Raw genomic sequence first — 10365 nt, forward strand, 5'->3', positions numbered from 1 at the left:
CATCTTCACCGTCGTAGTCGGCATTCTCATCATAATCCTCCTGGGCCATCTCCGAGAGGTCGTGTGGAGGTGGCTAGCTGGGTTCTCCCCTTCAACTCCGATGGGAGGAGCAACATCGTCTAAGGCGTTTCTACGCACGGTCACCATGACTTTTCTTTAAGCTCTCAATAAAAGCACTAAAATGTTAACTTCCTTTTTCGTTATCAACTTAATAACATAAATTAAAAGAAAATAAATAAGATTAACACCGAGATTTTACGTGGTTCAGGTTACAATGGTACCCTATCCCTATTTATAGATGTTGAGGGTCATTAATATCATTTATTACAAATATTCTCCAATTATTTGGGGAGTTAATTGCTATTCAACCCATCAGAATGTTCTAATTAAGACTGTGGGCCCGTGCCTATCGGATGGGGCCCAATTTGTAACGCCCTACTTCCTTAGAGCCGTTACCAAGTGAGTTTTAAAAAAAAAAAAAAACTTTGTGCAATTAACTCGCTAACCGAGGTTTTTAAAACAAAAGTGTGAATAAGCAAAAGTTAAGGCTGTAATCTTTTGAAAATGCTTTACTTCATTGAAAACTTCAAGTATATATTATTTGGGATCCCAAACAAGGTTTGCAAAATGTTTTACAACTTAAAATAAGTTTATAGTTGATTGACTATCAAATTACAGGTTAATACAGCCATTTAGGAAATGCCCCCAACCAAAGCAGTCGGGCAGGCCAAACATGTACGCGCCGCTTCATGCTCTCCATACTCATGGCTGGTTGACTATATCTTTGCCCTTACTTACAACACAGAGCACCTGTGAGCCGAAGCCTAGTAAGAAAACTCAAACAACACATATCATATGCATATCATATAATCAATCTATCAGATAATCCAAGTAGTCCATTAGACTAAACAAACACTCCACGTGCTAGGTGTTACTCCCGGCCCCGCTGCCGTTCGCGGCTCCCTTGCCATTCTCAGCTCATTTTCCGTTCTCGGCTCATTTTCCGTTCTCGACACCTTTGCCGCTCTCGGCTCATTTGCCGTTCTCGGCACCTTTGCCGTTCTCGTCTCATTTGTCGTTCTCGCTACTATAATCACATATAGTATAATTCAAATAACATTCAAACATATAACAATTCAATCAAAACTATACCATAATCATGTAATACAATTTAAGGTCGTGCCCTGCATTAACACTATGGGTCCATGCCCTGTCCTACGGGTGCTACAGTTTTCTTACCTGTATCCCGAGCTTCACAGTGCACCAAAGTCACGAGCACGGTCCTCTAGCACGAGCCTCTCCGAAATCCTAGTCACAACACACATAAAACACTTTCAATACTAACCAACCCAAAACCACTTCCCGGGACCAATCCTGTACTTTCGGGACTCCCAAATTCCTAAAACAATTCATTGAAACATCCCCCAAACCCCCGGAGCAAAGGCTCAAAATTGTAAATTTTCATGTCCTGAAAATGGCCTAGCGCCGCGGCGCTACCCGCAAGGGCCGCGGCGCCCAGAGAAGTCAAAAAGTTCCCCTGACTGGAAACAGCCTCACGCCGCGGCGCCTAAGAACAGGGCCGCGGCGCTCCTTCGCGAACCCAGAAATCTGGGTTTTTCCTCTGCATTTCCCCGAGCCAATACCCCTCCAAATCATCCCAAACAAATACTTAAACCCCAAGATCAATTTAAAACCTCAAATGAACCACCTAACAACCCATAAACACTAGCATCAAGATCAAACACACAATCACACCCAAAATCCACCTTTGATTTCTAATTTCAGCAAACCCAACTCAAGACTTGAAAACTTAACTCATGCCTCAATTTCTCAAACCAAAACAGAAACAAGCCTTAAATTTACATAGAATCCATACCTCAAGTGGAGAATCCACCCTTTAAGCTTCTTTGATTCTTCTCCTAACTCCCACTTCAGCCCCTTCTACTCTTCTTCTTCTTCTTCTTCTTGCCCTAGCTTTTTATCTAGCTTTTCTTCTCTCTATTTTTTTTTTAACAAAACCATAATATGACTAAGCCTAAACAGTGTACCCCAATATCCCAGCTGAAATTTGTCTAAACCCCCTGCCAAATGACCATTTTACCCCTCCTAATAATCCTTTCCTAACTAAACCTTCAAGGGCACTCTAATCCTTTCACTTCTATTTCAATTCTACCATTTTCCATCTAAACTTGTTACTCACAGCAGTTACAAATGGTTACCCAGGTTACTCAATCACCAATAAATATAACCACTAGTTCTCAACTCAACTCAACTCACAAAATTCCCCAAAATACCCCTAGGCTCCTCCTCAGCCGGGTATAAAATCCCGTTGTGACTATTGAGTTAACTAGCTCTCTAGGACCGTCTCGGCACGTGCATCACAATAATAACACCACACTCACGTGGTACAAATCACATATATGCCCTCAGAGGGCTAAAATTACCAATTTACCTCTATCATACAAACGGGGTCCATATACATATTTATTTCACCTAAACATGCATACTAACCACATATTCATTAAATTCACACAAATTAATGCAATATAACAATTATTGCCCTCCAGGCACACTAATTAAGGCTCCAAGCCTTACTAGCAAATTTAGGTCGTTACACAATTCGTAGGTTGCAGCCCACCAACTTTGTGGAAGACACACCTCTGACATCATCATAATACGGCTGCACGTTTTCCTGTGTCATGCAGTGTTGTGGGAAATACTAATTGTCGAGTGTACGAACTCGACGCCACTACTAGAGGCACCCAAAAAGTTGTCAGACGATCTTGTGGTGGCCCAAGGCTATAGTGACTGACACCTGACATTCTGTCCAAGCCCAAGGACAAAACTCTTATACCTGGAGGATTATCGGGTCAAGAAGACGGGAGGACTGCTAGGGTGGTCCTCAGGACGTGGCCTCCCTTGGAGACATCCACGCCTAAAAGAGGATCACTCCGAGAAGCTTTGAGCGATATCTATAGAGCTTTATTATCTCTCGATGAGCCTAATTACTTATCTAATTACTGCTACATGTCCAATGATGAAATCACGGACAACATAAATAATTTTAGAAGAGGAATTAGAAGATGAGAAACAAAATAATTTATGAGATATGTATTTGAAGCACTAAAGAGAACCAATATCAATAATAATAAGAAGAAGAATTACAAAAACTACACACTAGCTTTACTAATATTTCTACTCAAGTTGACTCGTTTTTGTCACCGAAAATGCGTAAAAACTAAAGTAGAAATATGCAAGAAAATTACTATAGTTTTTACTACTCTAAGAGCATCTCTAATATTATGTTAAATTAGTGATGCATTGCTAAAGTATAGCTCCCTCTAGAAAATACTTGCTCCAATAGTGTGTCAAAAGTTGTGCTAAATTTGGCATACAATATAGCATAATGTATATTTTATATCATCATAAATGCTATACTTTTTTTATTTATTTTTATGTCATTTTTATTATTTTAGTATTATTTGTATCTATCAACATTAAATGTAGATTTTTTATCTTATTATCTTTAACTATTGGAAAATGATTACTTTTTGTATATTTTCAATAAATATCAAATGATCATTAATGAAATATTAATTTTTGTATCTAGCTTTTATAATTATGCATTGAAGTAAACTTGTAAAACTTGTACCAAATATATCACATATTAATTTTTTGTATCATATATAGCACAATATTTATATAGTCTAAAATATGATCCTTCTTTTTTTTTAATGAAAAATATGATCCTTCTTACATTCTTTGGGTCTCTATTGATAGAGAAAATATGTTCCAAAGCTAAAAAATAAGTGGTGCATTAAATGCAATTTATGAAAAAATTCAGCAAGTGGAATTGATAATGGGATAGTTGCATGCTCGGCAATTAAGGAGCGGAGGACGTGGACTTCTCTCATCTCGATCATGGGTCATAGACTTAAAGCTCTTGGATTAAATGACGGGAATTTTTTATAAATATGATTTTTATATTATTATTGGGTAAAATTATGAAAATTATATATTTTTTTAATATGTATGATAAAATTTATTAAAAATAAATAAAATATAAGAAATATAATTGTTAACTAATTAAATATGAAAAATTTGATTAAGAATCAAATTATGGTATAAACTAACTTTTATATAAAAGTATAGAAAACTATACTCATAAAAAGTGAAAATTCTTAAGAAAAAAAAAAACATAGAATTAATTTTTTTTTTTAAAGAAAACATATTTTTGCAAATTTTATTAAAAAAAACTCAAATAAAATGTAATTTCATCTTAAATGATTATTATGAGTGTTGAAATGATCTCTGTTTGAAGTGAGAATTGATTGGAAATGGCCCCAGTAGCTTCTTCATTTCTGGGTTAGGCCTTTTTGAATGCTTGTGAGAAGAGCTAGACTTGGGCTTTGATGAAATGGGCTTGACTTTATATGAAATTAACCCATAAAACAAAGAAATAGAATAATGCTTGAGAATAAGAGGTGTAAAGTGATTGGAGAGAGAAGGTTAAAGACTTGTATCGCTTTTTTTTTGCTAAAAAAAGACTTGTATCACTTGTGAATGTAAGATCTTACACGTGACTTTCAAGTTGACCAACGATTGAAAGGTGATGACCGTTTGGGCTCAAATTTTATGATGGGATTGGAATTAAATTCTCGGGGAAGTTATATTTTATATGAGATTTTTAATAGAGGTTGTATAAATGTGCCTTTTTTTTAAAAAAAAATTAATCTATGATTTTTTAAAAATTTTCATTTTTATAGGCTTAGTTTCTCATATTTTTGTATAAAAGTTTATTTATATCATAGTTTTACTCTTAATTAAGTTTTATTAATTTGGAAGGGTGTGTTTGTAATTTGATTATTTTTGTTAGCATACTTGATTTTTTTTATATTAATTTTATATAACTATTTTTATATTAAATTTTTCTTTGGTTGTTTTGTAAATTTTTATTTTATTTTATTTTGTAATATAAATTGTGTTTGTTATTTTTTTATTTATAATAATTTTTTTCTTTTTTTTAGATTGTACGTTTTTTTTTTCAAAGTCTCGGTAAGGTAATCAGTTACTTGATTGATTTTTCACAGTTATGTAAAAACAAATCTTAGAGCTAGGTTAAATAGCATGTATGAAGAGGGGTAACCAGTTACTTGTTTGATTTTTCACAGTTATGTAAAAAACAAAGTCCTAGAGCTAGGTTAAATACCATGTATCAATAGGGATAACTAGTTACCTTGAGAGGAGTAACATTATGCCATAAGAGGGGTGATAGGTCACTCATATTAGAAATGAAAAGAAACATCAAATTTGAAAGAAAGAGATGAAGAATACTTCATTGAAAAAAATGAAGAAGAAGTAAACATGATTTTAGTAACATAGGTAATTAGTTACCATAAAGAACCCAGAAATATACACACATCAGAACGTGAAGGTAACTAGTTACCACCATAAATACACACACAAAGAACGTGAAGGTAACCAGTTACCACAGACCTAGATAGAAAAAAGAAAAAAAAAACAGATCTGACCACGAACCACCCTCCTCCCTCGCCTCCGACCACCACCAAAACCCCCCATCCCCTACGCATAGAACCCCGTCGCAACCTCAACCATCCCTGTCGTTTTGCGCAACTCCAAGCACCACGGATTGCACTCAGCCTAGGCACCACCCTTCTCCCTCGCCTCCGACCACCACCAGCACATCCCTCGCCTCAGCCTCAGCCTAGCCCCATCATTTTGGATTTGGGGGCTCGCGAATGGAATCGTGCAGAGATGCGCGAATTGTGGCTGGGTTCATCAATGGCGCGACTAGGTGTTCTGGGCTGCGTATCACGGAGGTGCGCGCCTAAGGTTAATAGCAAGTGGTAAGGGTGGGTGGTCGGAGATGATGGTGAGGCAAGCGAGTGGAAGACAAGGGAGGTGGCGGCTAGGGTAAAAGAAAAGAGAAGAGAGATGGGAGAGAGAGAACTGTGCGACCGGGTTTGGAGAGAGAAATGGTTTGTGTGGCTGGGGTTTGAGAGAGAGAATAGTGGAATTCTAATTTACAATAGTACCTCTGTTTGGCTAATGTGCTTTAGTTTTAAATTTAGCATACATATGTTAGTTAGCTATGAATTGTGTTTCTCATACTTTATTTATTTTTTCTTTAATAAGTTTTCTCATACAAATTAATAAAAGTATAATTATCATATTTTTGCACAATGATGACATAAAAGCCATCTTTTTTATAAATTCCCTAAGTTCTTTGTGTCTTCTCGTTTACATGGGCTTCATCCCTTCTTGAATTCATTTTTCAATTTTATCAAGTTTTGCTCTAAGTCTAAAATTTTAACACAAAATTAAACCAAACTAAATTTTTTTTTTTTGAGAGAGAGAGAGAGAAAAACCAAACTAATAATTTCAACTTGAATAATTTTTATATTAAAAAAAAGCATGAAAATAAATAATTTTGATTTGATTTATTCATCCAAAAAACACTTATGTAATTTAACACACTAATCACCCAACCAAAGAATTTTCCTAAATTTATATGGGATAAAATATATATATACCACGTGAGTGTAATCCGTGTGTTGACTAGCATTACTTATTTAAAAAATATTACCCTATAAAATCGATTCTTTGTTACATTGTTTTCTTATTATTAATTTGTTGAATATTCTGAATGACACATGAGTTAAAATGGAAATTAAGTATTTAAAAATTTTAAGGTTTATTTTAAAAAATATACATGAAAAAATAATTATTCTTTCATAAAAAAAATATATGAGAATTTCATTTCTTTAATTTTTTTTTTATGGCCAAAATTAAAAAAAAAAATCTAGTTACTATTTTTTTTTTCTTTCTAAATCTCTTTGAAACTAGCTACTAGGTCTTTTCGAAACCATTTATTAAATCTTTTTTGAACCAGTTACTAGGGCAATAATTTATCTGAAAACTTATAGTAATTTTTTAAAAGACAAATGCAAATTTTTTGAAACCAATTAATAATCTTTTTAAACCAATTACTAGTTGATACGCTTGTAAAAAATTACTTAGTAATTTTGAAAAATTAATTACTAATTTGGAATCCATATGCTAAATTTGTGAAGATAAATTCTAGTATTACATTAGGATTTATTGAATAAAAAATTTCAAAATCTATGACAAATTACAAAGTATTAGGTCCTTCTCAAGGACTAGAAAGAAATGATAATTAATGTAATGTACTCCTAATTAAGGATTGTTACACTGTGTATTTTAAATAATGCTAGACTCCCTAAACGAGTCATTTGGTCATAACCATGTAACTAAACATATTTAATGGTTTATGGTTAAAAATATTGGTCAAAAGGTACAACCATTTCACTAAAATGTTTACCTCCATACATAGGATCTCAAACTAACATTTAAAAAGATTAATTACAATTGAAAGTTACAACCAGCTCACCAAAGCGGCAAAATAGGGTTTGACCCTAGTTCCTCTGAGAAACCTCAACCGTGGTGGTCGAGCAGTTGCATATGTACACATCATCACAAAAGCTCTCCAACTCATGGATGGTCCAACTTCTTTTTCCCCTTACCTGTACCACATAGCACCCGTGAGCCAAGACTCAGCAAGAAAACTTAAACATGCTCACAAGCAGTTATCAACACGTTACCAAATCATAATAAGCATGCCTAGCAGTAATAACCTTACTCATGCATGCATACCATTCATATAAATGACTACAACGTCAAATGGGGACAACTGCCCTAATTAAATGATTAATGAATCATACCGGGGCTCGTTGCCCAAAATACATGATTAATGAATCATACTGGGATATGGGACTAATAAGTCATCTCAGGGCCCATTGCCTTATCCTCTGTATAACCAGCCTTGGAGCTGGCCCAGCGTACCTGGCGCTTAGTTTCCATGACCATTGGGTCGGACAAGCGTATGACGCGCTTCTGATTAGGTGTAACCATATCGAACAGTGCTCAGTGCTCTAATGTCGTTCTTGACTTATAAGTCAAGTCCCGGGCCCAGCCCTAGGATATGGGACTAATAAGTCACCTCGAGGCCCATTGCCCTATCCTTTGTATAATCAGCCTTGGAGCTGGCCCAGCATACCTGGCGCTAAATTTTCCACGACCATTAGGTCGAACAAGCATATGATGCACTCCTGATTATCCTAACCATTTTGATCAGCACTCAGCGCGCTATTGCTGCCCTTGACTTATGAGTCAATGCTTTCGACCAGCGCTCAATGCACTATTGTCATTCTTGACTTATAAGTCAAGTCTTTTCAATTAGATAATGCAGACAAGCATATATCATATATCAAATATCCAGATACATAGCATTCAACATGCTTAATCAACAATCACAGGCATAATCATAATCATGGATATTCTCAGAGGCCCAAGCCCTGATCAAATCTATATTTAACATTAGGGTCAAGCCCTAATCACGTACATCACGTATTGGGTGCAGTTTTCTTACATTTGGTCCAAGCACAAGTTAAGAATGAACGACCATCGAGCATGATCTTGATTCTGAGCCCCTAGCGATAACCTAGTCACAACCAAGTATAGAATCTCGTCAAAACGAGTAAATAAAGGCTTCCGGACCGAGTCCTAGCCTCCAGGACGTTGAATCCTACTAAATCGGGTAGTAGGATCGATCCTGAGCCATTAGGTTTGAGTTCCCGCACTCAAAACCTCCCCAAGGCCCAAAAACCCTTTAAGCGCTGCAGCCCAAACATTTGAGCCACGGCCCGCCCCAAGTCAGAGAGCCTAAGGCTCTCCCCTGACTGCACCCGCGCCGTGGCTCAAATGGCCCAAAGGCACCTGCTTCTCCCTGTGTCCAAGAGAGTCGTGGTGCCCCAAGAACAGGGTCGCAAATTACGAAAATTGCCCTTGTTATACGAAACAGGCCCACATGCATATTTAATACACCTAAACATGTATATCTAGTCATATTATAATATAACTCACGTAATCATATAATGATACACATATATATCACATAAACACATAATTTTTCATAATTTTCCATCCCGACTTCCTAGGCCTTTCCCCTCCTTACAGGAATTTCGTCCTCAAAATTTTACCTGAACAGCTCGGGATACTGATCACGCATATCTAGCTCTAGCTTTTAGGTCACTTCCTCAACCTTTCTGTTCCTCCATAATACCTTAACCAATTTATAGTCTTATTCCTCAAGACCTTGTCATTCCTGTCTAAAATCTGAACTGGTTGCTCCTCATAGGATAACTCTACCTCAAATTCCAGATCCTCATAACTCAATACATGAGTCTCATCTCATACATATTTCCTCAACATGGAAATATAAAATACATTGTGTACGGCCGACAATGTCGGAGGTAAGGCCAGTCTATAGGCCATATGACCAATCATTTCCAGGATCTTAAACGTCCTACAAATCTAAGGCTCAACTTGCCCTTTTTCCCAAATTTCTTCACCCATTTCCATGGTGAAACTCTAAGGAAGACATAGTCTCCTACTCGGAACTCCACGTTCCTGCGTTTCGGATTAACATAACTTTTTTGTCTACTCCGAGAAGCGAGCATCTGAGCTATAATCTTTTCAATGGCCTCTGTGGTCCTCTGAACTACCTTAGGACCCAAATATTTCCTATCACCCATATCATCCCAGTGAATGAGCGATCTACACCTCCTACCATACAACATCTCATAATGTGTCACTCCAATAGTCAACTAGTAGTTGTCATTATAGGAAAAACTTTATTAGAGGAAAATATTCATTCCAGGACCCTTCAAAGTCCAATATACATGCTCTCAGCATGTCCTCCAATATCTGGATAATCCTCTTTGATTTACCATCAGTTTGAGGATGGTAAGTTGTACTGAATTTCAGCTGTGTACTCATCGTCTTCTATAAACTTCGTCAAAATTTGAAAATAAAGATAGGGTCCCTATCCGATAGGATAGACCTCGAAGTCCCATGAAGGTGTACTATATCTCTCACATCGAGATCTGCATACTGGTCATTTGTATTGTTCGTCCTCACTGATAAAAAGTGAGCTAACCTGAAACCCGAAATAAAATAAAAAAAACTATTTTTTTTTTATTTGAAACCCTAAAACTAAAAAAACATTTCAGGCAGCCTCTCTTTCCCTCACGCACGGCTTCCCTTTCCATCTCTGTCCCTCACTCTTTCTCTCTCACTCAGTAACTTCGATGCATGCAACCCTTCGTCGCCACTCACTCCGTTGGCGGCGGCGCAGTACACAGCCCAATCAAACCCACCTAGCCCTTTCAATCTCTTCTCTCTGTCTTTCCCTCTGTCTCACCTCACGGCTGCCTACACCCAACCTTGTGCCCCGATCCTCTCACCTCACGGCTCACCTCACAC

Source organism: Humulus lupulus, chromosome 7, assembly GCF_963169125.1.
Source record: "Humulus lupulus chromosome 7, drHumLupu1.1, whole genome shotgun sequence".
In the NCBI taxonomy this organism is placed as follows: domain Eukaryota; kingdom Viridiplantae; phylum Streptophyta; class Magnoliopsida; order Rosales; family Cannabaceae; genus Humulus; species Humulus lupulus.